Below are 26,894 nucleotides of genomic sequence, written 5' to 3'. Positions count from 1 at the left end.
CACCACTCGTGTGTAGTCTGTTTGTCAAAGCCGAATCCCGTGCACACCTGGCCAGAACCCCTCGTCCCATGGAACAAGGGACCCCATAAGAAATCCCGGTCCGTGGCATAGGAGGTATGGTATGTAGAACAGTCAGAAGGTGGACCAGGATGGTGATAAAATCTGGACTGTAAAAAAGATTAAATAAAGTCTAAAAAAAAAAAAGAAATGCTTCTTCATACTAGCTGCATCAGTTTCTGACTCCCGGTTCTTGCTTGAGTCCCTACCCTGACTTTCCTCAAGAGTGGGCTGTGACCTATAAGATGTAATAAACCCAGTTCCCTCTCTCCATCCATCTCAGATGTCTATTTTGTTTCCCCTTTTGAGGGAAATTCACAAATCCTCCCTTGGGCTCTCCTCATTACCTAGTTTCTTTGTGTCTGTGGATCATAGCATGGTTATCCTGCACTTTATGGCTAATTTTCCCCTTATAAGTGAGTACACACTATATTCATCTTTCTGGGTCTGGGTTACCTCATGTAGGAAGATATTCTTAAGTTCCATCCATTTGCCTGCCACTTTCATGATATCCTTGTTTTTAGTAGCAGAATAGTATTCTGTTGTGTAGATATACCACATTTTCTTTATCCATTTTTAAGTTGAGAGACATCTAGGTTGTTTCTAGTTTCTGGCCATTATGAATAAAGCTGCTATGAACATAGTGGAGCATGTGTCCTTGTGATATAGTAGAGCATCTTGCCCAGGAGTAATATAGCTGGGTCGTGGGGTAAAACTATTCCCAATTTTCTGAGAAACTGCCAAATTGATTTCTAAAGTGGTTGTACTTGTTTACACTTCTACCAGCAGTGGAGGAGTGTTCCCCTTGCTCTATATCCTCACCAGCATGTGCTGGCCTTCCTGTTTTTGATCTTAGCCATTCTGATGGGTGTAAGATAGAACTCCAGGGACTTTTTGATTCACATTTCCCTGATGACTAAGGATGTTGAACATTTCTTTAAGGGCTTCTAGGCCATTTGAGATTCTTCTGTTGAGAATTTTCTGTTTAGCTCTGTATCCCATTTTTAAAAATTGGGTTACTTAGTCTGTTAATGTCTAATTTTTGAGTTCTTTATATATTTTGGATATTAATTCTCTGTTGGATGTAGGTGGGAGAGAGGCTGAGGAGGATGAAGGAGATGAGGATCAGAGGTCTGGATGTGAGAATGGAAATCTGTGGTGATGGAGCATCTCTGGGACTAGCCAGATGCCTGGGATAGGGGAGGCTATGGGAAGTCTAGAGGTGACCCTAGCTGAGACTTCTACCAGTTGAGATATAGAGACTGAAGTGGCCACTTCCTGTAGCCAGACAGTACTTTCAGTGGAAGGAGGGGAGCATCAACCCATGTACAAACCCTTCAGCTCCAAATCTGTCCTGCCTACGAGATACCCAGGGATAAAGTTGGAGCAGAGACTGAGGGATAGTAACTAATGATTACCCAACTTGAGGTCCGTACTGTGTGAGAGAGCCAACCTCCGACACTAAATCATATTCTTCTATGTTTACAGACAGAAGCCTAGCATAATTGTCTCCTGAGAGACTGGATAGAGCAACAGATGGAAACAGATGCAGAGAAACACAGTCAAACAGAGCTTGTGGAATCTCATGAAAGAGTAGGGATAGAAGTGAGTGAGCCAGAGGGGTCAAGGACACCACAAGAAGACCTACAGAATCAACTAACTTGGGCCCAGAGGTAGGGGTGCTCACAGAGACTGAACCACCAACAAAAGAGCTTGCAGGGGCTGGACCTAGGCCCCCTACACATAAATAGCAGATGTGCAGCTTGGTCTTCATGTGGGTCCCCTAAAAACTGGAGCAGGGGCTGTCTCTTACTCTGTTACCTGCCACTGGATCTCCTTCCCCTACCTGGACTTTGTGTTTGATCCTCAGTGAGAGAGGATGTGATTAGTCCTGCTGGTACTAGATGTCATACTGTGGAGTGGTACACAAGGGAGGCCTCCTCTTCTCTGAGGAGAAGGGGAGGGAGTAATGAGTGGAGGGAATTGTGATGGTGGGACTGGGAGGAGAGAAGGGAGTGGGTCTGCAGTTGGGATGTAAAGTGAATTAAAATATAAATGATTGAAAAAAGATGTAATAAACCTTTGCTCCTCAAATTTCCTTTTTTCTGTGCTTTATCACAGCAAATGCAAGCAAACTGTTTACCAGTCTTGGATTTCTAGAAAATTTTTACGTTCATCTGCCTCTAAATTTTCAAATGATTCTTGTTTTAGGATGTCTTTGGTTTTTTTTTTTTGTAACCTTTTAATTGATTCTTTGTGAGTTTCACATCATGCATCTAAATTCTACTCTCCCTGTCCCTCCATATCTGCTCTCAGCCCTTGCAACTTCCCCCATAAAAGAAAGTAGAAATTAAAAACAAACAAATAAATAAATAAATAAATAAATAAATAAATAAATAAATCATCTTGCCATGGAAGCTGAAGTGTGTCATGGTGTGTCCCACACTATACCCTTTTGTCTGAACATCTTTACTGCAAGTGTTCATTTCAGTGAGTCAGGGTTTTGGTTCAAGGCCTTTAGCTTCTGCTGCATCATTAACACTGGATCCTCACCAGGACTACCCTCCATTATACTGTTGTTACCCTGTGTCATAGAGATCCTGCAGCTTTGGATCTGCAGGACCAGCCCCTTCACAGGCTCCAACAGTTCATAGATGGGGTAGATATTGGAGTAGGCCAACTCAAAGCCCTAGATCTGGTCCTGGGTGGTAGATGAGAGCCCCTCAGCTCTCCTAGACCCACACCATCAGGGCCAGCTCTCTAGCACTGTCCGCACTAGCTCACCCAAGTACAGGAGCCATCATGCAGGGGCCCGGCTCTCCTGCTCTCATGCTGCTGCAAGGCTCCATTGCTGCCACTATTTCTCTTCAGAATGCTGCAGCCCATTTAGGGCAGGGCCATCTCTTCACAGTCCTTGGACATCAACATGTCTTAACAGCAGCCCCTGGAAAGGATGTCTACAAGACCTTTGGTGGTAACGTGGGCCATGGGCATTGACATAGCTTGCTGCTACATGTTCCTGGACCTAGTGGTGGCCCTCAGTGGCAGCGTGGACCGGGACGTCACCACAGTCCCTGGTAGCAGCACAGGCTATTCACATGAGGCTGTTCCCCACCACCCTTGAGTCTCCAGTCTTGCCTCTCTTCATAGTCCACAAACTTTTCCAACCTTTTTCTCCTATCTCTCCACAGCATACTTGCACATCATAGGGGCTACTATGAATTAGAAAGGTTTGTGCGTTATGTAGCACAAGTGGGTCTCTGGTGCCTAATGGCAGCAGGCAGGCTTCAAAGGATTCTTAACTTTGAAAAAGGTATTTGTGTGTGTGTGTGTGTGTGTGTGTGTGTAAGAGGGGACAGATAGCACACAAGAGCCAGGGTGCTGGGTGGCTGTAAGGAAACAGTGTCTCTGGACACAGTAGGGCAGCTGCACATACAGACCCCCAGCAGTTGTGACAGCACTCACAGCCTGTGCAAGCTGGAGGCAGACTTCTAGATGGAGACTCCAGACCTTCTCCAGTATGGAGAAGGAAGTTGGTCATGGAATTCTACCCCTTGGCGTGAAGCTGTTGGTTTATAGTTTGCTGGGGGAAAGTACAGCCCTTAGTAAGTCACCTGCAATCCTATGGAAAGTTAAGAATGTTTGGGGAGGACAAAGCTGTGTTGATATTTTTTAAAGGATATATATTTAGATGAATGAGGAAGCGGGGTTGATCTGGAAAGAGCTGTGAAGAGAGGGTGAATATGACACAATTCTCAAAGAACTAAGGAAATTATTTAAAAATTCCTAAAAAATATGAAAAGTTTTATACATTTATTTTTTCTTGTGAACATTATTTCTCTGTTTCTCAAGCAGCGGTTTGAAAATTTTCTGATTTACAATGAAGTTGTTGGATACAACTTTCCAAGTTCTCTGGTGATGTCAATAACAACAGTTCATTTGTCTATATTTGGTGCTAGTTGCTGTAAGAGATGAAACGTGTGTGTGTATATGAGTATGTATATGCAGTGCACATGTACTATGTGTTATAGTTTTCCTTTCAGTGAGGTTGTATACATGCATGTGTGTGTAATATATATATCTATATATATAGTAATATATATATTATACACACATATACATATTATATATACACATATACAGTATACCCATATACATATTATAGATACACTCATACAGCATAGGATATATATATTATAGGTTCACTTAGACAATATAAGATATGCATATTAAATACATGTGCACAATATGCACATATTGTATAATACGTGCATAAAGTACACACAGATACACATTTATTCTTTCAGGACAAAAGAACCTTGAAATCGTCCTCCTCTAGCACTCTGCCAGTTCACCAGAACCCCATGAGGGGGTCTTTCTTGCAAACATCTCTCATCTTGAAGTCCCTATGGATAACTTTGCTCTGGAACATGAACTAACCGTTCTTACCCAGTTCCATGATTCAGGGTCCTTCTGGGTCCTCTGTGTCAGGTTGGTTGGTGCTGAACACTAGAGCACTAACAGTACCAGTTTGGTACAGAGACCACAATAGCGAGGAAATATTCCATTCACTTGTTTATATTAGATATTTTCTTTATTTACAGTTCAAATGATATCCCCTTTCCCCGTTTCCCTTCCAAAAAACAAAACAAAACAAAGCAAAACAAAACAAAACAAAACCCTTTCCTCTCCCCCATCCCCCTGCTCATCAACCCACCCTCTCTCACTTCCTGGCCCTGGCATTCCCCTACACTGGGTCATAGAACCTTCACAGAGGTTCTCTCCTCCCAATGATGACTGACTAGGCCATCTGCTGCTAGACATATGCTGCTGGAGCCATGAGTCCCACCATGTGTACTCTTTGGTTGGTGGTTTAGTCCCTGGGATCTCTGAGGGCACTAGTTAGTTCATATTGTTGTTCATTCTAAGGGGCTGTAAACCCCTTCAGCTCCCTGGGTTCTTTTTCTAGCTCCTTCATTGGGGACCCTGTGCTCAGTCCAATGGATGGCTGTGAACCTCTACTTATCTATTAGTCAGACACTGGCAGAGCCTCTTAGAAGACAGCTATATCAGGCACTTGCTGGCTGACTGGACCTGCAGCCTCTTTGAAAGGTTAGGTCCCATAGACATATGACTGACAGATGGAATGGCTATGGTGGGCCAATTAGACCCCAGATCTAGATTCCAGATATTGGGGCCTTAGCTAGCATCTGGGGTGTGGGTGCAAGACATGTTATGCTTGAAGAAACCCAAAAAGTGTTTCTCAGTTCTTCATCTTACTTACAACACAATTCTCCTTCTACACTAATGTGGAGAACGCTTGCTTCAGAGCTGGCTCTTCTGCTACATCCCAGCTTCACCTTCCATGTGGCAGGAGATCAAGGCCCTCTGTCTAGAGGGCCTCTTTCCCCCTTCCCAAGTCTTCATGCAAAAACCCCTCTCTCTACTTTCTGCTTGGCCTCCTTTCTCTGCTCCCAGTGATGGTGTCCCTTTGTTTCTAATGGCCTTTTAGAGTAATGACTTGTAAATGACCAATTTAAGCAACAAAACTCTTTTAGATGCTGAAATGATCTGCAGAAAAAAAAATCTACAAGATTTGAATAATAATATTCAAATTTTGCAGAAGCCAGAACTTGCAGTGGCTAGAATCAGTTAAAGCTAATTTGTGCCTTAATTTCCCAAGCCATAACTCTAAATCCCTGCTATGTTATCCACTGAGCACTCTGGGAAGCTGGAAGTTGTAAATTTAACCTATATCAAAAGAACATGAATCTGTAATATTGGCCCAATAAGATATGCATGTAAGCTTGATGTCCTGTAAATTAGCCATTCATGAATATATGTATAGACTATACCCACATATATTATACAGATTTTTAAACCTTTAAGATATGTTGCCCAGGTTCAGGATCTCAGTAATATTTGTGGTAAGATTGATGTAAAACTTAGAAATGATCCTAATAATTTAAACTTAAATTTTTAGTGTAAAATTTCAATTTAATTCCTGGGGCTGGGAAAATAGCTCATTGGGTAAGAGCTACTGCTATACAAGCATGAGGACCTGAGTCAAGTACCCAGGACCTGTGTAAAACCATGAGGCCAGACATCATGATATGTACGCCCATAACTTCAGCAGCGTGTGGAGGAAGTAGAAGGACCTTTCAGGCTTGCTGACCGCCAGGCTAGCTCCAGGTTCAGAAAGACACCATGTGTCAAGGGAATGAGGTGCTTGCGTGAGTGAGCGAGCGAGCGCCCCCAAAAGAAATAGAAAAATTTTGGCATGACAATGTTTTTATGAAGGTATAGTTTTATTATTTAAAAGACTTGAAGTTTTGAGGGAGATGGGAGCTATGTTGGGAGGTGGGGAAGATGGAATGAGGGAACAGGAGAATAGTCATGACCAAGATACATTGTATGCATGTATGTAATTTCCTGAAAGTAACCTACCTGAAAAATACGAGTATAAATTATAAATATTTTATTTTGTACATGATAAAACCAGCATAAACATTTTTTATTTATGTTATCAGTCACATTATTTAAGGTATAAAACAAAAAGTTTAATTTAGGCTTGTAAGCAATAAGCCTAAAACCCACAGTTTCCTTACTTTGTCTTCTCTATCAAATAAACCTTTCCTCTGGGATCAATTTGATCATTCATTTTAGACTAGAATACTGGCTTATACTGAAATTGAAAGTGAACGTGTTAAGAAAACTAAATATTTACACTAACATATGGCAACAAAGTAGTTTTTTAAGAAACTAGGTCTTTTCTTCACCCAAACCCCCTAATTTTAAATATAACAGCTCAAAAGAGAAGGATGAATTCTTAGAGTATCTCTATATTACAGTTTAGCACAGGATCTTTCCTAGTTCTATCCATTTCTCTGTGAAATTCATGATGCCCTTGTTTTTAATTTTTGAGAATTACTCCATTGTATAGATATACCATATTTTCTGTATCCATTCTTTAGTTGAGAGACATCTAGGTTGTTTTTAGTTTCTGGCTGTTACAAATAAATCTGCTATGAACATAGTGGAGCATGTGTCCTTGTGATATGGTAGAGCATCTTTTGGGTATATTCCCAGGAGTGGTTTGGGTGGTTCTTGAGGTAAAACTATTTCCAATCTTCTGTGAAACTGCCAAACTGATTTCCAGTGTGGTTGTACAGTCTACACTCACACCAGCAATGGAAGAATATTCTCCTTGCTCCACAACCTCGCCAGCATGTGCTGTTCTTTGAGTTTTTGACCTTAGCCATTTTGATGAGTGTAAGGTGGAATCTCAGAGTCATTTTGATTTGCATTTTCCTGAAGACTAAGGACACTGAACGCATCTCAAAGGCAAGAACCAATCCCTGACACTATTAATGATATTCTGTTTGGCTTGCAGACAGGAACCTAGCATAGCTGTTCTCTGAAAGGCTTCACCCAGGAGCCAATGGAAAGAGATAAACAGAATCACACCCAAACATTAGATGGATCTTCAGAGTCTAACAGAAGAGTTGGGAGAATGATTGACAGAGGCTCCACAGGAAGACCAACAAAATCAACTAACATAGACTCTTGGGGACTTCCATGGGCTGGACCTAGGCCCCCTGTACATATATAGCAGATGAGCAGCTTGCTCTTCATGTGGGTCCTCCAACAACTAAAGCAAGGGCTGTCCCTGAGCTTGTTGCCTGCCTGCATGTGGGTTCCGTGCCCCTAAATGGACTGCCTTGTATGGCCTCAGTGGGACAGGATGTGCCCAATCCTGCAGTGACTTGATGGGAGAGTGAGGGTTGGGGGACTGGGGACATGGGAGTGGGGCTAGTGGGGTAATACCCATGGGGCTTCCCCTTCTCAAAAGAGAACAGGAGGGGGTACTGGGAGGAGAGGAAGGGCTGATGTTGGGTTGGAAAGTGAATAAACAAATTAAAAACAAAACAAAACAAGCAACCTCACAAAGCAGTGGTTGCAGAGAAAAGACATTGTTTCGGCAGCTAGATTTGGCAAATTCCTGTAAAGGAACTTACTCATTGTATGTTTATGAAGTAGAAGAAAGTACAAGGTGTATTTATATTAAGAAAAGAATACTGTTCTTGGGAACAGACAGCTATGGATTATGAACCCAACTGCCAAATTATTGAGGTATGGTACTTAAATTCCATGACTCAGTTTTCCTAATAAAATGGAAACAATAACGATACCTGGCTCATGAAATTGCTGTGTGTGTCAGATGAAATAGCTTGTAAATTGCTATATAGCTTATATATAGGAATTGCTGATAAATTTGAGCTATTATCACTATGTACTGTTTATCTGTTAAAAAAGGGGTTCCATTCAATGAATTAAATAAAAGTCATGTCTCTTTCTCATTAACTCAGAGAAACTAAGGCATATCATGATGTAATAATTCCTCTCTAGTATGTACTTTCACTGGGAGTGGTTTCATGGGAATATACATTGGAATAGTTAGGGTTTTTTCCCCTCACAATGTAAAATCTGATTTAAAAAATTTAGGATTCCCCAGAGCATGTAGGCAAATCCCAGCAAAGGGTTGATGCCCACTGTGGCTCATTGCTCATTTTCTTCTCCCAAAGGTAGGCAGTCACTAAGAGGGTCTATGTCCTCAGAGGCAGGCTTGCTTCACAGAAGCAGGTCATATAGAGAAATCAGAGCCCAGCCAGTAAAACAATTTCAGAAGTCAGTCAAATGGAGCTGACATATTTCAATATCAGTGAAAGAAATACATTTCAAATTAGTGTGATGGGCTGGTTCACATGGCCAGAATAATTAAAGAAAGAGCTATATAAAACAAATCCTTGGGACAGGAAACAAATCCCACAGTAGTGTTCCTAGGTCTCAGAATCCTATACTTCCTGCTCTTTCTCGTTTTCTGTGAAGCTCTACTAAAATGAGTGACAGCAGTCTAGGACCTCTGAGGTCTGTAGAAGATATTTCTTCAAAGGAGTATTGGCTAGGTAGGAAGCATGTGCTTGTCACTGTAATTAATTCACCTGGGATCTCTCAGCTAGAGGAGATTTGAATGAGGGCCGTCTCCTGTTTTCATGCTCTGTCCTCACTCATGCTGTCATGGATTGCTGAGCCCGACTGGTAACAGGTAACAGAAGTGATAATTTTGGTAACTAGCAGTGGATGGGCTTCCTACTCTAATGCTATGAGGACATGTGGGACAGACTGGAGTACTTTATTCTTTTTTCTGTAAAGAATGTCTAACCTTTGCCTGTTTGATGCTACACTACGATCCTCTGGGTATCAGTAAGTAATGATGTTCTATTAATCTGTGTTTTCAGCTTCTCCTAAATGAGTCTGTAGTTCCTTTTGAGCCTTTTCTTGTATACTGAACTACCTTGCTCATCTCTGTGTGGTTAAGAAGAATGTGATGATTTATTTTGGACAAGATGGTACAAGGAGTGGAGTTTTCAAGTATCCATTTCCCCTTCCATGATGGCTTTCACAAGGATGGATCTTAGCTCTGAGTTCAACTTTATAGAGTTCGGGCTTCTTTCTTCCCCAGCTCTACCTCCTTTCAAGCTAGCGTTGAAATTCTAACCTGAAATAAAACTTAGTTGGATTAAACTTCTGATATCTTTGGTGTTATTTATTGTTGTAACACAGATATAATGTCTTGAAAATGATTTCTGAAGAAAAAGTCATGTACTGTTGACAGTAGCTAGAAACACGTGGTTAGGAAGTGAACACGAGAAAGCAGGTAGATCTGCAGTCATTATGCAAAACACTTCATAAAAACTGTGACTCTGGGGTTGGAAAGATGACTGAGCAGTTGTGACTGCTTGTTGAGCACAGCCATCTATAACCTCAATTCCCAGAATCTGACACCCTCTTTTGGCCTCTTGAGACACCAGGCACATACATGGCACACAAACATATAATCAGGCAAACACTCACATATTTGAAGAAGGAGGAGGAGGAAGAGGAGGAAGAGAAGAGGAGAAGGAGGAGGGAGAGGAGGAGAAGGAGAAGGAAAAGGAGAAGGAGAAGGAGAAAAAGAGGAACAAAAACAAGAACAAGAAACAGTAGTAAAAGGTTACAAAAAGCTTTTAAAAATCTTTTACATGCAATATCTTAGGAGTAAGATTGTGTGTTTATATAGTTTATACAACATCCTAACATGTATGTCATATTATTTACTGCAGTTTTCAAGATAATAAGGAAAGAAATGCCCTGGTTTTTGTAAAAAGAAATAAGACTACAAGCTTCTAGAAATCTAAAGTTTTGACATGTTGTAAAAACTAATTAATTTATAATTTCAAAAGAGGAGGTAAATTAAGAAAGCATTTGAAACCTAGCCAATTGCTCAGGCTAGTGAAGTCATGAATCTTGGAGAAGAATGTACAAGCACCACTTTACTAAACCAGGACAATCCCTAATTATAGTGTATTTTTTTTGTCCTTACATCATAGATAAATGTAGTCCTCATGTCAAGGACTTTTCACAAAGACCATCATTAAAAATCACAATCAAAATTCAGAGTTGTGCAGCCCTGTTTCAAAGGATTTATCTACAAATTATCTTGCACACCTAAACCTTGGGGAACTTTGTAGAAGTAAGGGTAGAAAGACTGTAAGAGTCATAGGATTGGGGAATTTTCTGTGAGACTGTAACTCCTAACACTATCAGAAGTGACTCATAAAGTCTTTCTGACATGACTACATAAATATGAACAAGAAGAATAGTCATGCCAAAGTGTACAGAGCAAAGAGCATGAAGCCTCAATTGCACACAAAAAACTACAGGGAACTAAGGAATACTGAGAGTGGGGAAATAGTCTACCCAAGGGAATAGCACACAAATTAGATATCTAATATGAATGACCATCCCTGAAATCATACATACAGTTAACAATCTACAGTGAGAAAGTGTATTTAGTTATAAATATGTGTGTGTATGTATGTATACATGTAACAACATTTAATGAAAAAAAGAGGCCATGAATTTGGAAGAGAGATGGGGAAAGTTTATGAAAGAATTTGGAGAAAGGGAGGGAAGATAGAAATGATTCAATAATAGTATAATACCAAATACAAAATAAAATATTCAAAAAGAAAGAAAACACTTGAGAAAAACACCCTTGAAACCCTTACCCTCCATTTTCTCCCAAGAATCATACTTAAGATACATAATTTCTGGCAACTTAAAATCTCATGGTAAGCTAGATTGTTTCAACAAAGTATGAAAGTAATTCAAACTTAAACTTGGTGTCTGCAGATGGATGGATCCTAGGTGGGGCAGTCTCTGGATGGCCTTTCCTTCAGTCTCTCTTCCACTCTGTGTCCCTGCATTTTCTTTAGACAGGAACAATTCTGGGTTAATATTTTTGAGATCAGTGGGTGGTCCCATCCTTCAACCAGGGTCCTTGCCTAACTTCTAGATATGGTCTCTATATGTTCTCTCTCCCCTTGGTTGGACATTTCAGCTAAGATCATCCCAGTTGGGTCCTGGGAGCCTATACCCATGATACAACTCACAGACTATATGAAGCTCAAGAAGAAGGAAGACCACAGTGTGAATGCTTCAGTCCTACTTAGAAGGGGGAACAAAATAATCACAGGAGGTAGAGGGAGGGACCAGGAACAGGATCAGGTGTGGGAGAGATGTAGGAGAAATACAGAGGGTAAGGAAATTGAATAGAGGTGTGTAACAGTGGGGGTTGGGGGTGGGGGACAGGGGGTAGCCATTAATATTGTGTTTTTAAAGAAAATGTTTATTTATTTCTTTGTATGTGTACATGTTTGCATGAGTATACATTCATTATATCCTTGCAGGTGCCTGCATAAGTCAGGGGGAGGTATTGAACTTCTTGGAACAGAAGGTAATGAGCTGCCTGATGTGGGTGCTGAAAACCTAATCCAAGTCCTGTGCAAGAGCAGCAGGTGCTCTTAACCATAAGGCACCTCTCCAGCCCCTAGCCATGTGACTGCTGGCTAGATAGTTCTACTCAAAGAATTTAGTGTTTGCTCTGATCTTAGTTCTACTGCAATTGAAATTCAACTTGGAAACTGGAATTCAGCTGAGGACATTTTATATAATTGCCATTCTATATATATGTCTGAGTAGGGTGATGGAACCAAAAGCTTCTCCCAGACCATACTGCCATGCATCACAGAGAACACATGAACAGCATGGGACTCTTCTCCCATGAAGCAAGTCTCCTAGCCTTCTGCACAGAAAGTATTCCCTCAAAGTTCTGGGTGAGATTTCAGAAATGAGAACTCAACGAGGTCCAGATGTCTCCGTCCTTTCCTTCTTGGGTTGAAGTATTTATTATCACCTACTACGCCATTGGCTGCTACTATGTGTTGGACTGCCATGGAAGGGGGCTGGAGATTATTGGTATTTTTAGATTCTACATCTTTAGAACAGGAAGTTCTACATTTGGGAACAGCAGGCATAAGGCAGTCACATAAAATCTAGAGATCTGGGATTGCAATTGGGTTTAGGGGTTGAAGAAATCTTTGGGGATGCATTCAGCATGTTCTGTGTGGTAAGAAAAAAGTTAAGGATGTTTTATTAATGGTTATAAGAATGAGCTGGTGTGTAAAGTGCTTGTTTATGAAATAACTTGATGGTTGCCAACACTTCCTAGCCTCCTTACATGCAGGCAGGGACTAATTCTGGTTATGTGCCAAGTGCAAAAATGACTTGTGCTGAAGCATAAGAGCAGGTGCAAGTTCTGCAGGCATTATTGTTCCCAGATGCAATAATCCCTTGAATGGAACTTAGATGACTATGCAGCTCAGGCCACTTTCTCCATTCATCCCTCACCTTCAGTGAGAAAAACAAAGACGCCATTGTTATGGGAAGCCACTAGGGTTACAGACGTAGTTTTTACTTTCAGTATTTTCTAGGCTATTATGACTAGTATGAACTTTGGGACATCAAAACTGGCTTATACACTACATAATAAAAATATCATTTTTATGAGACTATATTGAGATATGTTACAGAACTATGAATGGAATGAGATATGATCTAGCTAAATTAGAACATTCTCATTGTCATTAATTTGACCTTAGTCCTCATAAGTTCTTTCAACACTTAAATATTTAAGCTAGGATGTTCAGAAACATGTTGCTTGGCCATTGTGCTATCATCCTATTATCTCCTTCACAAACCACAGAATTCTTCTGGGTACTAATCCATTCTTGCACTCTCAACTTTAAGTAGAATAACTTTTACATGTTGCTGACCAACCCATGTCTAGATCATAGTGCACTGTTACTCACTTGGGGATCACATATCAAATATCCTGCATATGAGATACTTACATTATGATTCATAACAGTAGCAAAATTACAGTTACAAACTAACAAGATAATAATTTTATGATTGGAGGTACCATAACATGAGGAACTGTACTAAATAATTGAAGCACAGGAAGGCTGAGAACTACTGGAATACAGAGATGGGGGTTATAAAAAAATACAGAGGTAGCAAGCAGAGTGTAAAGGGAAAGTACACACTGTTGTTGGCACTTTGGGAAAGAAGCAAATGTTCACATATATCAAGCATATCTGTTTTAATTATCAGGGTAATTGTCCCAGCTGAACCATACCTATAATTCCAGAGCTCAGGAGGCAGAGAAGAACCACGAGTGCAAAATCATCTTTTGGCACCCTAGTAAATTCTAGGACACCATGGACTACATGCAACTCTGTCTCCCAAACGAGTAGAACCAAAACAAAAGGCCTTTTTACATTATGTTTAGTGAAACTATTTAAGCTTGCATATTTAAACTTTATGATATAAGATTGTACTCTTCTAGCTAGTATGCATCTCTTCATCATGCAGTATGGGGTTATGGTTTTCCCAGTAAACAGAGTATCAGCATGTATATGATCAGGATGGTATGATCTCATGCATATGATTACCCCATCACTTAGAATGTATATAGAACCCAGCTTTACTACCAATGGTGTCATTTAAATGTCTTGATCAATATGCATCCAAGTACAAGTCAACTTCAAGCAAAACTTTTTTTTCAGAACTACACACTTCTGAAAAGTCTTGGCTTGCATTTCTCTTAGCAGGAATAGAATCGAGAAAGTGAAGTGTGTGTGTGTGCGTGTGTGTGTGTGTGTGTGTGTGTGTGTGTGTGTATGGGGGAGAGCAGGTGTCAATCAATACTACACCTCAGAAGAAGGGAAAGGGTACAACACATTTCTATAAATACATAGTCCAGGCTGGCCTTCCACTCAAACCTTCCAATGTTAGGTTCCTAAGGCATGAGATTTTAAGTTTGTGCCACTACATCCAGTCCACAGAAGTGTTAAAATGGCATAAATCAAGAACAAATGAACGATTAGAATGGCTCTTACTAAGAACACACAAAAGTGCTGGCAAGGATTGTGAGAAAGGAATCTTTGTGCATGTTGGTGGGAATGTAAATTAGTCCAGTTTCTATGAAAATAAACATGGATATTACTCAAAAACCTAGCATAAAACTACCATGTGACCCAGATTTACCTTTCCCAGAGATATACCTGAAGGGATCTAAATCAGTATACCACAGGAATATCCACACAACCATGTTTATTGCATCATTATTTGTAATAACCAATATATGCAACTGTCCTAGGTGCCCCCTAGGAGATTAATGGATAAAGTAAATTACATTGTTTTAGCCACAAAGAAAAACAAAGCTATGTCATTTGCTGGGAAAGGGATGCAACTGGAAAGTACCATGTCAAGTAAAATAAGTCAGGGAAGACAATACAAATATTACTTGTTTTTCTCATATGTAGACTCTAACAATGGAAAGAGAATGGCATGAAAGAAGTCAGGGACTACTACAGTTCAGGAAGTAGATAAGAGGTGGAGAGAGGCAGAGAAATTATTAAAGTATGCATGTACATGACTGAAAATAGCACAATGGGAATTAATTAGGGAAAGTGTTTTCCTTGGACAAGTTCTCATTTAGTGTCTTTGTATGTGTCTACTATGAGCTGCGCTATGCCTTTGAGAGTTCAGTATCCCCTGCAGACCACGCTGATGTGTCGAGCCTGTTCAGATCAATTTCTATACAAAATTCATAGCTTCATAAAATACTTTAAATACACATATATATGTTGTGGGTTATGTCACTCATCCATTTACTCTTCCTCTCAGGACATTTATTGAAGTACTGTGAAGTTCCAGGCAGCCTTCCATGGCTTATAAGCAGCAGTGAACAAAGTGGAGCTCTCCTCTGCCACACGAGTTATATATAACACATATGGGGGGAGGGGAGGGAAAGGGAGGGAAGGGGGTAAGAAAGAGAATGCAATAATGTGGGAGCTGGAAGATTATTTAAACATCATGATGAACTATATAATAGGAATATTGGAGAGAGACTCATCAGCTTTCAGTTTTTAAATAAATGTGGCAAGTTTAGGCAAATATATGGAAGAAGCCTGAGTCACCTTAGCTGGAAGCACATTTACTTATTCTGTCTTCATAGTACCCAATGCTCCTACCAGCCTGAGAAGCAGAGGCTTGGGATGGATGCTGCGTTTGTGGCTTCTCTCCATCATTTCTATTTTGCAAACATTTCTCTTTGTCTTTTCTCTTCAGAAATGTAGATTTTATCCAGAAAATCTTGCAGCCTGTATAAAATTAAGTTTATTGTTTTTGATAATTTTTATGAGCATAAATAAAATGTATATGCCTTAACACCTACACAAATTGCTGAGTAGAATTAGAAGACTGTATATCATATATTTTTGAACTCTTGAAATACATTTTGAAGTGGGTCTGTAGGAAGGTTATTCTTTCTCACCAATACCTTAGGATATAGGATACTGTGTGGATTTAAATGTTTTTATCCCAAACCGTTGCTCCTTTACCTTTCTTTCTTTCTCTGTTTCTCTATCTGTCTTTCTTTTTTTAGCATGTCTTTGGTGATTTATTAAATTATGCATTGCATTTTAGTGGTGAGGCTGACTTTTATAATGTTCATTGGCTCTTCAGCATTTTCTTTTTATTATGAAATAGCTATGTATAAAACACATTATTTGTTGTGATTTTTTTCAAATGATAATTTATGTGCACAATCTTTGAGATTAAGAAATATTTTATGCATTCAAAATTTGTTGACCTCTTTCCTGCTATTTCTTTTATTATTCTGCTTAGAAAATGTTTCATATCCCGAGATCATTATGATCATTATAATACACATCTACTTGTTTGTTAAATCTTTTAATTTTCATTGCTGGATTTAACTTATCTGTTTTGATTTTGGCAAGATGGAGCCTTAATTTGAGTCTTTTCTAACAGCCCATTTTCTGAACGTCATTTGCTAATAAAAATAATTGTTTTTCCATAGGCATATGGCGCTTTACCATTTGTCTGGTTTATATACACGGGACCTGGAACTTCAAATAATCTGCCTAAAAGAGTCTGCTTTAAATGTGGAGAGTGGTTGTTTCCAGTACTTTTTGTCCCAGTTGTTAAAAGATTACAACAGTCCTTAGTACTGTATTGCCCGAATGGGTGAGATCAACCTGCGGAGGCATTTAGGACCCAGGGGAAAGCCAGGCTTGGTATAGAAGGACAGAATCTCTGGCGCACACGCCTCCTACCCAAATCACAGCCCCGTGCAGCCCGGGCTCTCATTCACAGCTTTCTAGAGAAATCTGAGCTCCAACTGCCAGGATAGGGGATCTCACCCACCCAGTTCAGCCGCGAGGACACCTGCAGAAACACATTCTCAAAGCAAGCCTGGGCTGCGGTGTGAAGGTATTTGTTGCCTTTTTCTTCCTTCTGTGTTTGCAGAGCCTCCCCGCCCGTCCCCGCTCTAGCGGTGCCATGGCTGCGGCGTTTCAGCACTTCGGCGCGTGGACAGCTCCCATCTGCAATCCCACTGCACTCCATCCCTTCTGCACCCCACACTCTTCACCGCCTCCGCGGTCCATCCTCTTGCCACGCCGCACAGCCTGCGCTCCCCAGCCATCAGCACCCCATCTCCACCATCGCCGTCATCATCTCCACCAGCACCGGCGCGGTAACTACAGTCCACACAACTGTGTCTTGTCACTTAGACAAAGCCTGAGGTCGGCAAGGGAGAGAGGAAAGAGCTCAAGTTCTCAGGCATAGAAGGGAAAGTTCAGGTGGAGAGATCCCCTGAAAACAAAGAGAGACGCCTGCTCTAGAGGAAGGGGAAGTGGAGGCAGCAGGAAGAGACCCCAGCAAAGGGACAGATGGGGACTTGCCAGACACCAGCAGTTAGCCAGCTGCCTTTTAGCAGATTAGAGACTGTTTAGTTCAGGAAATTAACATGGCCTGAGGCATAGTGTGATTCCAGGAAGAAATGTTAGCTCAGCCCCGATATTCTGGTTTTCCAATGGAGAGTCACCAGGAAGCAGGGTGGGGGATGATGGGTGACTCACAGCACCCACATGGCTGTTTTTCTTCCTAAGCATTTACCGTAGAAACTCTGAAATTAAGTTTTTATTGAACTATTCTATATAATGAGAACCCCAAAGGTTAACTCTGTGGCCAAAATGAAAATTAAAATGATGGTCGTAAGAACCTAACAAATAAGGCTTTCCCTAGAAAATTCTATTTGCTCAAACGTCTCCTTTTCTTGTTTACTTACTTCAATTACCCAATCTTAAACCTCTCCTGGAAGAAGAACAGATATAACCCTTGCCCAAATGGCCAAAGTGGTAATGATATTCAGAGCAGATGGCCTGGCTTTGTTCATTACTAGTCAAGGACTGGCTCAGATTTGGAAGACGAGATTTTTGTGTGCTTTCTCAGTAATCAGGCGATAACACCATTTTCCTATAAATAGTAAAGGGTAATAGAGTGCAGAAATTGAAAAGGCATTTTATGTAACTGTGGTTTGCCTAGCTCTGCTTTACTGTGCTATCATTTTCTATCAAAGCTGATGGGGAGTTGGAACATCTTTCAAATAGCCCATTAATCTGGACCTGATGGCCCAGTCCTAGGTCATGGCACCGATTTGATTTAACCAAGATCATTTGCTTTATAAGAGCTAACAAAGTACAGCAAACAAGTGCTTGCACCTGTCATAAAGAAGTGTGCTGAAAGGGGCTCTTCGAATTGATTTTACCGAACTGCAAAGTATTGTAGTTTCTTTTGCTGCTGGTTTGTTTTGTATATTTTTTATTGTTTTTGTAAACATAAAATCAGGATCTTAATGTAAATGTGTGGTATCTAAGTGGAAATGTTGTCAGGTCACTGGTTCCAAGAACATTTAAACCACAGCACAGAAAGCCCCACTCAACAGTACCCTGTGTATTTAATCTGTCTCTTGGAGAAGGGACACTGAAGCTAGTTTTGCTCTTGCTTACCTTTAGGGGCACCACCCAAAAGACAAGAGACTCACAAACAGATATGTTCTGGAAGAAGCTTTGTGCAAAAATCCATGCTCAATAATCTTTATGAATGAGAACTAGTCACATCATGACAAAAGTTTACGTACTGTTACTAATTATATGAACTTAGTCTCAGTTCTATTTGTCTTTAAATTTTACTCCTTTTTTAAGCTTAAAGCATGAAAATATTTGGCAAAGTGTACTGCATTTAGTCACCTACCTACTGTCCTTAGACTGATAATATGCACAACAACCAGGGACTCTCAGGACACTGGGAAAGATTTTTTGAAAACTCCCTTATCTGTGTGGAAACAATGGTCCAGACCAGGAGGCTGGAAAATGTGTCCATGTGGCCAATTTGAGCTGCTTCACCAGAAACACAGGCCCAGAATGCAGAGCTTCCACAGACACTGTCTTCCTGTGCTTAATGCAATTTCCTGAGGCTGGTGAGCTGCTTCAGGGAGATTTACAAACACCTGTCTCAGAAGGAATGCTTCTCCTCCCTGTCTGAAATATGCCAAGCTTATTAATTTTTATAGAGTGTTACTGTTGTGGCTTTCACACATTTCTTAGTTAGGGCTGTTTATCTTTCATATTGATAATAACAAAACCTTCTTATTTAAAAATGGATTTAAAGGCAAAAAGAAACATTTTTTTCAGCACAGTGCCCTTTTTGTGGATGTGCTTATAGGGTAAAGAATTTTAGAATCTGAGTGTATAGCTGGGATGTCTTCTTCCTAAAAGATGAAATCTTGTATGCTAGAACTGATTGTGTCTGCTTACATCTTTGGGTTTGATAAAAGAAACACCCTATTATCTCTGAGAAATCTGCCTCTGACTTCACAAACTCTGTTGCTGCAGAACCACCTTTCAAAAATGGACTCTGGCTGGCTTTGATCTTCTCTGCTCTTGTGACACTGTAACTCAGACAGAGCATGTGACAAGCAGTACAGAGATAAAAAGCATGGTGCTTGTATGGGCATACTAACCCAGAAAACCCCCTAGGGTCATCCGGAGAGCTGGTCCTTCCTTCTTAGACCCTTTCCCAAATAGTCATTGTTTAAATAATTATCACTCATCCAGGTTTCCATGGAATTAAGCTTTAAGGGAGGGCCCACAATGTGAATGACCACAAGTCTGAGACCCTCATTAGCGCAAGTGCCTTATCTCTTTAGAGAGAAGTGGACTCAATTTCTAATCCAAGTTTTTCTTGGCTTAAAGGAAGTTTGGTTCACCTGGATGTATAAACCAGCTGGTCAGACACTGTCTGCCCCATAAAGAACATTTATATATTCAGATATAAGTTCATTATTCTCCCACCTTCTCTCAGTTTTCTCCATCAGGTCACCCTGTGTGGTTTATTTTCTATAGACTTGCTCTATGTCAGGACACATGGAAAACTCCCTTTGTAGTAGGCTAGTTTCCCAGGGGCTTTTGATCAGCTTGACTTCTGGGCAAGGAAGAATGTTTCAGGGTGATGTACTCTGTGGCCTGGGCACTAACAGCTGAATCTGATACTTAGATATCACCCAGATAACCGGCTATCCCTTGCCCATTTCTGTTGCTTAAAATAACGTTGCCTCAATTCAGATTCTATTACTGTTCAAATGGTATTATGTAAACATCCACACCTTTATGTGTGTCACAGGTTATGTGTGCATAGGCTACTTGATGTTCTGAATTTTATAGATTTGGGAGAAACAGGAACAAAGTGGTGGGGCAAGGGAAAATGGAGGGGCTCAAGTTACAGGCTTTATAAGCAAACTTCTTAAAATGGAATTAGCTGACGTTTTTTCACACTTCCTTTTTTTCATTCTCTTTATTTCTCCTCCTTATTTCCCTCTCCCTCTCTTCTTTCCCTCCCTCTTTCCCTCCTCCTCTTTCCCTCCCCATCCCTCCTCCTTCTCCCCAATTTTGCCTTTCATCTTTTCTTTCTCCCATCCTTTCTTTCTTCCCCCTTTCCTTCTTTTTAGATGCTAGATAGTATGCAAGCATACCAGGATGTGATTTATAGGGTGATATAGTAAGCTGCCATGAGAGCCATTGCCCATGTGAACAGATATGCTGGTGACATGCTTATTTTTCTATTACTGTGGTACTGCTGTCCAGAGACATTGTGAAATTTGCTTTGGGGCAGGTCATCCATCCCAGCAATTTGAGGTCATTGCTTCTCAGGTCTGGTTTTATTGTTTATTCAGGGAGTCAGGTGTGCATCTCAGTAGTCTGTACTTCTAATAACCCATGAAGTTAGGAGACTGCTTCTGATTAATGGGCTACTTTTGGTGAAATTCTTGATTGATATATAAAAGTTACACTTGTATGTGGGACACAGTGTGATCTTTCAATGAATGTGTATCATGTGCAATGACCAAATCAGGTTAATTGTCAGTTCCTTGTGTTAAGAATCTTCCTACCTTTCTGCTGGTTTTAAGATAAATAGTCATGGTAAGTGGTAGTTGACTCTGGAATAATGGAGCTTGTTGTTCAAGTCCAGCAATGTTCTAGTACTTGTCTCACTTTTTCTCCATTCTTCCTTTCCTTTGCAGCCTCTTCCTGTTCTCTTCTGCCAAATCAATGTGTTTTGTTTCTTATATATGAGGGAAACCATAGTATTTGTTTTCCTGTATCTGTCTTATTTCACTTAACATAATGGTTAGACCTCCTCTGAAGAAGGAATGACAGCAGTTATCGTCTTACTTAAATTTTATACCACCAGGTGTAATTAGTAATTGCCATTAACTGCAATGAAAGACAAACCATTCCAACTTCTGAGGTAGTTCAAGGTCAGTTGAGGGGAAAGTTGTCAGGGCTCTTCTTTCTTCTCCTGCAACTCCAGAGCAACTTTCTCTATTCCACTTTCACCTGACAGTTTTCTCTTTTTTTGATCCTTGCTGGGCTCATTGTTGTCCCAACGACATCCATGAGAAGAGCCCCAGTTACTTAGATGTCCTGGAAAAGCAGAGTAAAAGGGGCAACTTAATCCCAATTTGGGGAGCCTCATCCTTTGTACACCTCTAGATTATTTTTTCTCAAATCATGGAGTATATTTGGAGAAATATATTTTTCTTTTGAGACAAAATAGTCAAGCATTTCTACCTCCTCTCTTCCTCTCTGAGAGATATGCATACCAAACAGGACTGATCCACTTTGAATATGGACTGCCAACTGCTTTGGGCTTCTTCTGGCAACAGAGCAACATCCTATGAGGACATTTCAGTCTAATTTTTCAACATGTGTATAACCCTCTCCCCGATGCACTGTTTTTCTACAAGATTAGAAAGCAAAAGTACCCTAGTGAAACCTTCTCCCACCCTAAACAGTGTAGAGGTAGAAGGAAACTCTGCTGTCTTCCAGATCGCCTAGCCTTCTTTTGCATTGTCACACAGCAAACTAAATCCATGAAAGATGACAAAAGAGTGTTCTAGAACTCAGGAGTCAACTGTTTGCCAAATTGCTCCAATGTACCTGAGGGCCTGGTCTATTTCCATTTTAATCTGGAATCTATTTTGGGTAAGAAGGTTCTCAGTGTTGATGGAACTCCTTCCAGGGTACTTTTAACCTTTCTCAAGAGCGGGAGCGAATGGAGGCACATGACTGTGTTTGCTTGCTATTTTAAAAGGATCCAAGGGAATCTACACCATGAATATTTATGGGGCAGGAGTAAGCCCTGGGTTAGGGCTGAGCTAAAGGTGATGGAATGTTGACAGTGAGCCAGGACTAAATTCTGATCACGCTATACTTTCTGATGATTAAAGGTCTCCCCTCTGTCCTTCCAAACTCTCCCCACCCCTGGTATGGAGAATTCCTATCTGAAAGTTGGCAAATATTTGATGAAAGTCAGTGCATGCAGCAACATAGGCAAACTCAGGGCTTTGGTCCCTTTGTCTGAATAAAGGAAGAAGTCCTACAAACCATACCACTCCCATGAAAACCCAATAGCTGCAAAGAACCATTTCAAAAACTGACACATTCTGAATGTGTAATTAACAACCCCTGGGCTTGAAGTGTGGGTTCTGCTAGCCATAAGAGAACATGTTAGCATTCTGGAAAGATGTCAGATAGAATCACCCAGAGGACAAAGCTTTGTTCAGTGTGATTGTAAACATTGTCTAAATGGTCCAGTATCATCTACTTTGACTTTACTTGGTATAAAAATTCCTTGCACTGAATGTGGTAATGCATGCCTATAGTGTGAACAATCAAGAAGCTGAGGCAGGAGGATTGTGAACCAAAGGCCATCTGAGCTACATAACAAAACCCCTTCTAAAAAAACCCACAAAATAACAATAAACAACTAAAAGATACAATCAAGGCAATCAAGGCAACAATCAAGGCAAACAAATTAAAAATCTCTTTGGCATCCCTTGGTGAATATATGTGCAATTTACATATTTGGAATTGAGTTTTAAACTTAATATGTTTAAAACTTGTAAAAATTTTCTTTTGTCCTAGTGGATGAAGGAGTTGATTAAACTTTAATAGGTAGGGTTCATAAAGATTCATTTTTTCTTTCTTTTGTAAAAAGAAGAAAGCTCACAAAATGAACATGATTTTCTAATTTCATATTTATAGTAATATACATGTGAAATTCTATTCATTACTAAGAACACACTGAAGTCACACTACTCTGAAGCTTTATTCATTAGTAATTTGTGTCTATATACCTTAAAGAATATTAAAGTTTTTTCAGGTTCTGCTGTTACTCTTTTTGAGACAGGGTCTAATTTTGTATCCCAAGTTGACCTCAGATTCATAATCCTTTTGCTTCAGTCTCCTGGATCTTGTGATTTCAAATTTAGTCACTATGCCTAGTGAGGTTTTATAAACATTATCTGTCTGATCATGACAATATTCCCTTCTGTCTCCACATTTCATGTTTGATGTATGAGTGAGTGTGTAAGTAAATGTGAGTGTGTGTTAATAAATGAGTATGTAAGTGTAAGTATGTGAGTGTGTGAGCAATTAAATGTGAGTATGTGAATAAGTAAGTGTATGTGAATGAGTGAGTGTGTAAGTGTGTGGGTGATTTTGTGATTGTGTGAGTGAGTGAGTTGTGTGAGTGTTTGATGAGTGAGTGTGTAAGTGTGTGGGTGATTTTGTGATTGTGTGAGTGAGTGGGTTGTGTGAGTGTTTGATGAGTGAGTGTGTAAGTGTGTGGGTGAGTTTGTGATTGTGTGAGTGAGTGAGTTGTGTGAGTGTTTGATGAGTGTGTGAGTAAGTGTGGGAGTGAGTAAACATGAGTGTGTGTGAATGAGTGAGTGCATGAGAATGTGCATGCATGTGTGTGTGTGCATGTGTATGTGTAATTTTGTATCCCAAGTTGGCCTCAAGTTTTTTGTTTTTGTATCTCAAGTTGTGTGTGTGTGTGCATGTGTGTGAATGAGTGTGTGTTAGGATGCAGCTACCAAGAATGTCTTGTTAAAGATGGCAACTCCTCAGAGTTAATGGATAGCCATGAACAAAACATGCATAGTTAATTTGTGGTATGAAGGCTTGTTATATGTGTGTGTGTGTGTGTGTATATATATATATATATGTATATGTATATATATGTATATATATCCACATTTTGATCTAAGCTCTCAGTCTCTTCTTTCACCTAATAATTAATAAATTGACTTTAGAGATTGGCTGGAAATTAGATAGTATAATGTTAAGGCCCTTGGCACATAACAAGCAGTCACAAGTATTTGTCTTTTCCCATGCCACCGCTACCTCATTATTTGACTTTAAGCCAGCCCGGAAGCTAGTGTGCATCTTTTATTTATCAGGAGACAACATAATTATGATATTAACAAGAATACCACAGCTAATGGCAGATAGATTCTTTTTCATTTCATAAACATCTTCAGTTGTCTCATTCCACATGATTTTACCTTAGTGTTTCCCAGGAAATTATCTTTCTTTGACACATCAAAGGATCATTGTAACAAAAAAAAAATGATAATTGATGTAAAATGCTTTGAACGGTTACATATGTCTTAGGGAGGACATTGCTATGATTGTTCTGACCTCTTCCAGGTATTAATATGAAGATGATAATAAAATACATGGGAATAATTAGTGTAAAGGACCTGAAATAGGTCAGACTGGAAAATCTCTGCTTCACTAAGGAGCTTTTTTTAAATCTTACATCATATATATTTATATGTACACATGAATGTGAAATATGTGAAAATATGTCTGTTTGTGGTTATAAATATATACCTATATGTACATATTTCTTTTTTATTAGATATTTTCTTTATTTACATGTCATATGATTTCTCCTTTCCCAGTTTCCCCTCCTAAAAAAAAAGAAAAAAAAAGAACCCAAAACAACAAGAACAAAACCTTGTGGCCTTCCCCCCTCCCCCTGCTTGCTACCCCACCCTCTCCCACTTATTGGCCCTGGCATTCCCCTACACTGGGGCACAGAACCTTCACAGGGCCAAGGGCCTCTCCTCCCATTGATGACCGACTTTGCAATCCTCTACTATACACATTCTGCCAGAGCAATCAGTCCCACCATGTGTACTCTTTGGTTGATGGCTGAGTCCCTGGGAGCTCTGAGGGTACTAGTTAGTTCATATTGTTGTTCCTCCTAAGGGGCTGCAGACCCTTCAGCTCCTTTGGTCCTTTCTCTAACTCCTTCATTGGGGACCTTGTACTCAGTTCAATGGATGGCTGTGAGCCTCTACATCTGTATTAGTCAGGCACTTGTCAGAGCCTCTCAGGAGATAGCTATATCAGGCTGGATTGTCCTTCCTTCAGTCTCTGCTCCATAGTTAGTCTCTGCAACTCCTTCTGTGGGTATTTTGTTACTAAGGAGCTTTTTTATTACTCTTCAAATAGATAAAAATTTTGCTATGCATTTATAAACCACTTCCTTAGGAATGAATTGTGTATGAGCAAAATGTTCACAGATTTATTTAGTTTTCTTACTTGAGATGAAATGCTTATCTGGACTCTATGGATGTCAGGAATTTAAACTCCTAGCAGTAGAGACTTCCTTTTCTCATTTATACAAAAATACAACAACCCAAATATCTAGTTTATTAGGAAATTTTGTGGGATATAAGCACAAGCATTCTAGCTTGGCCTCCCAAGAGATACTCCTCTTTCAGAATAAGAAGCCATGAGGGACCCTGCAGCACCAGGGAGAGCTGCTTTCTGCACCTGCCTAAAGCGCCCTCTCCGCTTGGTGATCAGACTTCACTGTTAAGGTCATGCTTGGCCCTCTCTGAGGCATGGTAAAGGATGCATCTTTCCAAGACAATGGCCTTGGAACGACAAGGGTCTTTGATCTGTTATATGGGCAAAGGAAAATATTAAAAAGAACAAACCATTAGTGATAGCTGAAAAGGCACAGTCAACTGAATCCTAAGTAGCTCCAGCCATTTCCCATTGTTAAAAAAAGAATAGAGATAGAGCACTGTCTAAGGCTGTCTAAGAAGGTCTGGCAACTCAGAGGCAGATTTGGGCCTGCAGAAGGGTTAGTAGGGAAGAGATATGAGGGAAGGAGAATGGGAATCTGCAGCCTTGAGAGGAATGTCAAGTAGCAAATACTTAAACCTCTGCTACCCAACAGAGGCAAACCAGCACACAAGTGAAGAACGTAGCCCAGAGAAATTATTTGGACTATCATCCCGTCTCTACCTCTTGGCAAGACATTTAATTTTTTTGCATCTCAGATTCTACTCATTTTGTCTAGTCATTCTAAAATGTACTGTAGTATATAAAGAGACTATGTGAGTGTCCAGGGCATAATAAATACAGCAATAATAAATAATGAATTATAGCTATTGTCATTATTGTGAATACTGTCAGGAAAGCAAACCACTTTCACTTGTGAGCAGGACATCAAGTAACCTATTCATAATTCAGAAAAGTCAAGTGAGAACACAAGCCTGTGGTTGATTGAAAATGCCACATTGTGATAAACATTCTTCATACAGCTTTTCTTGTGCTTTAACTAGCATTGATTGGTGTTATTTAAATAGCAGTTGGTTCAAGATTCCAGTATGAAGGATTTACCTTTAATGAAATATATATTATCTTTCATATTAAGCATGAGATCGAGTGACCCTGCCTGGAGTGTTCTCACCAGAAGCTTCTACTCGTGGTGATCACAGAATAAAGATGTAAACTGGAGCAAATTTATCTCAGATATTATAGATGGGAGGCATAGCTATGTGTGGTGGCAGGGCATGAAATATGCAACCTCAATTCTCCCCTTGAACCCACGGTAATTTCTCTGGGAAACATTGTTGCATTGCTTGGACTGTGAGGTAAGAAGCTTGCTCCAAAGCAGCTTTAAATCTTCTTCAGGGAACAAGCTGTTGCTATGCATTGTGCTCTTACTGCTGTGCTCCTTGGCTTGGAACTGTGAACATTACCCAGAATTCTTCAGTGAGACAGGGATCTGAAATACAGTGTGCCTAGAGGAAATTCTCTGGGGGGTGGGGAGAGGATTCTTTATAGATAAGGGAGAGAATTAAAGGTTAGCTG

At 40.2% G+C, this 26,894-nt stretch overlaps 1 protein-coding gene across 2 annotated transcripts in view; it reads left to right on the top strand.

Annotated features, from left to right (window-relative positions):
* Window positions 1-16,594: 16,594 nt before the first annotated feature.
* Window positions 16,595-26,894, top strand: part of Clvs1 (clavesin 1) — a 199,775-nt gene continuing 189,475 nt past the window's right edge. The window contains exon 1 of one of the 2 annotated variants that reach the window (XM_031366664.1): window positions 16,595-16,800. The gene's annotated coding sequence lies outside the window, so the exon portion shown is untranslated. Of the gene's footprint in view, window positions 17,066-26,894 lie in introns of both variants that reach the window. The other variant, XM_031366665.1, reaches the window with a different exon arrangement.

Source organism: Mastomys coucha, unplaced genomic scaffold (genome assembly GCF_008632895.1).
Source record: "Mastomys coucha isolate ucsf_1 unplaced genomic scaffold, UCSF_Mcou_1 pScaffold14, whole genome shotgun sequence".
NCBI classification, from domain to species: domain Eukaryota; kingdom Metazoa; phylum Chordata; class Mammalia; order Rodentia; family Muridae; genus Mastomys; species Mastomys coucha.
The sequence above is the reverse complement of the archived record's forward strand: the minus strand, read 5'-3'. Positions and strand labels throughout refer to the sequence as shown.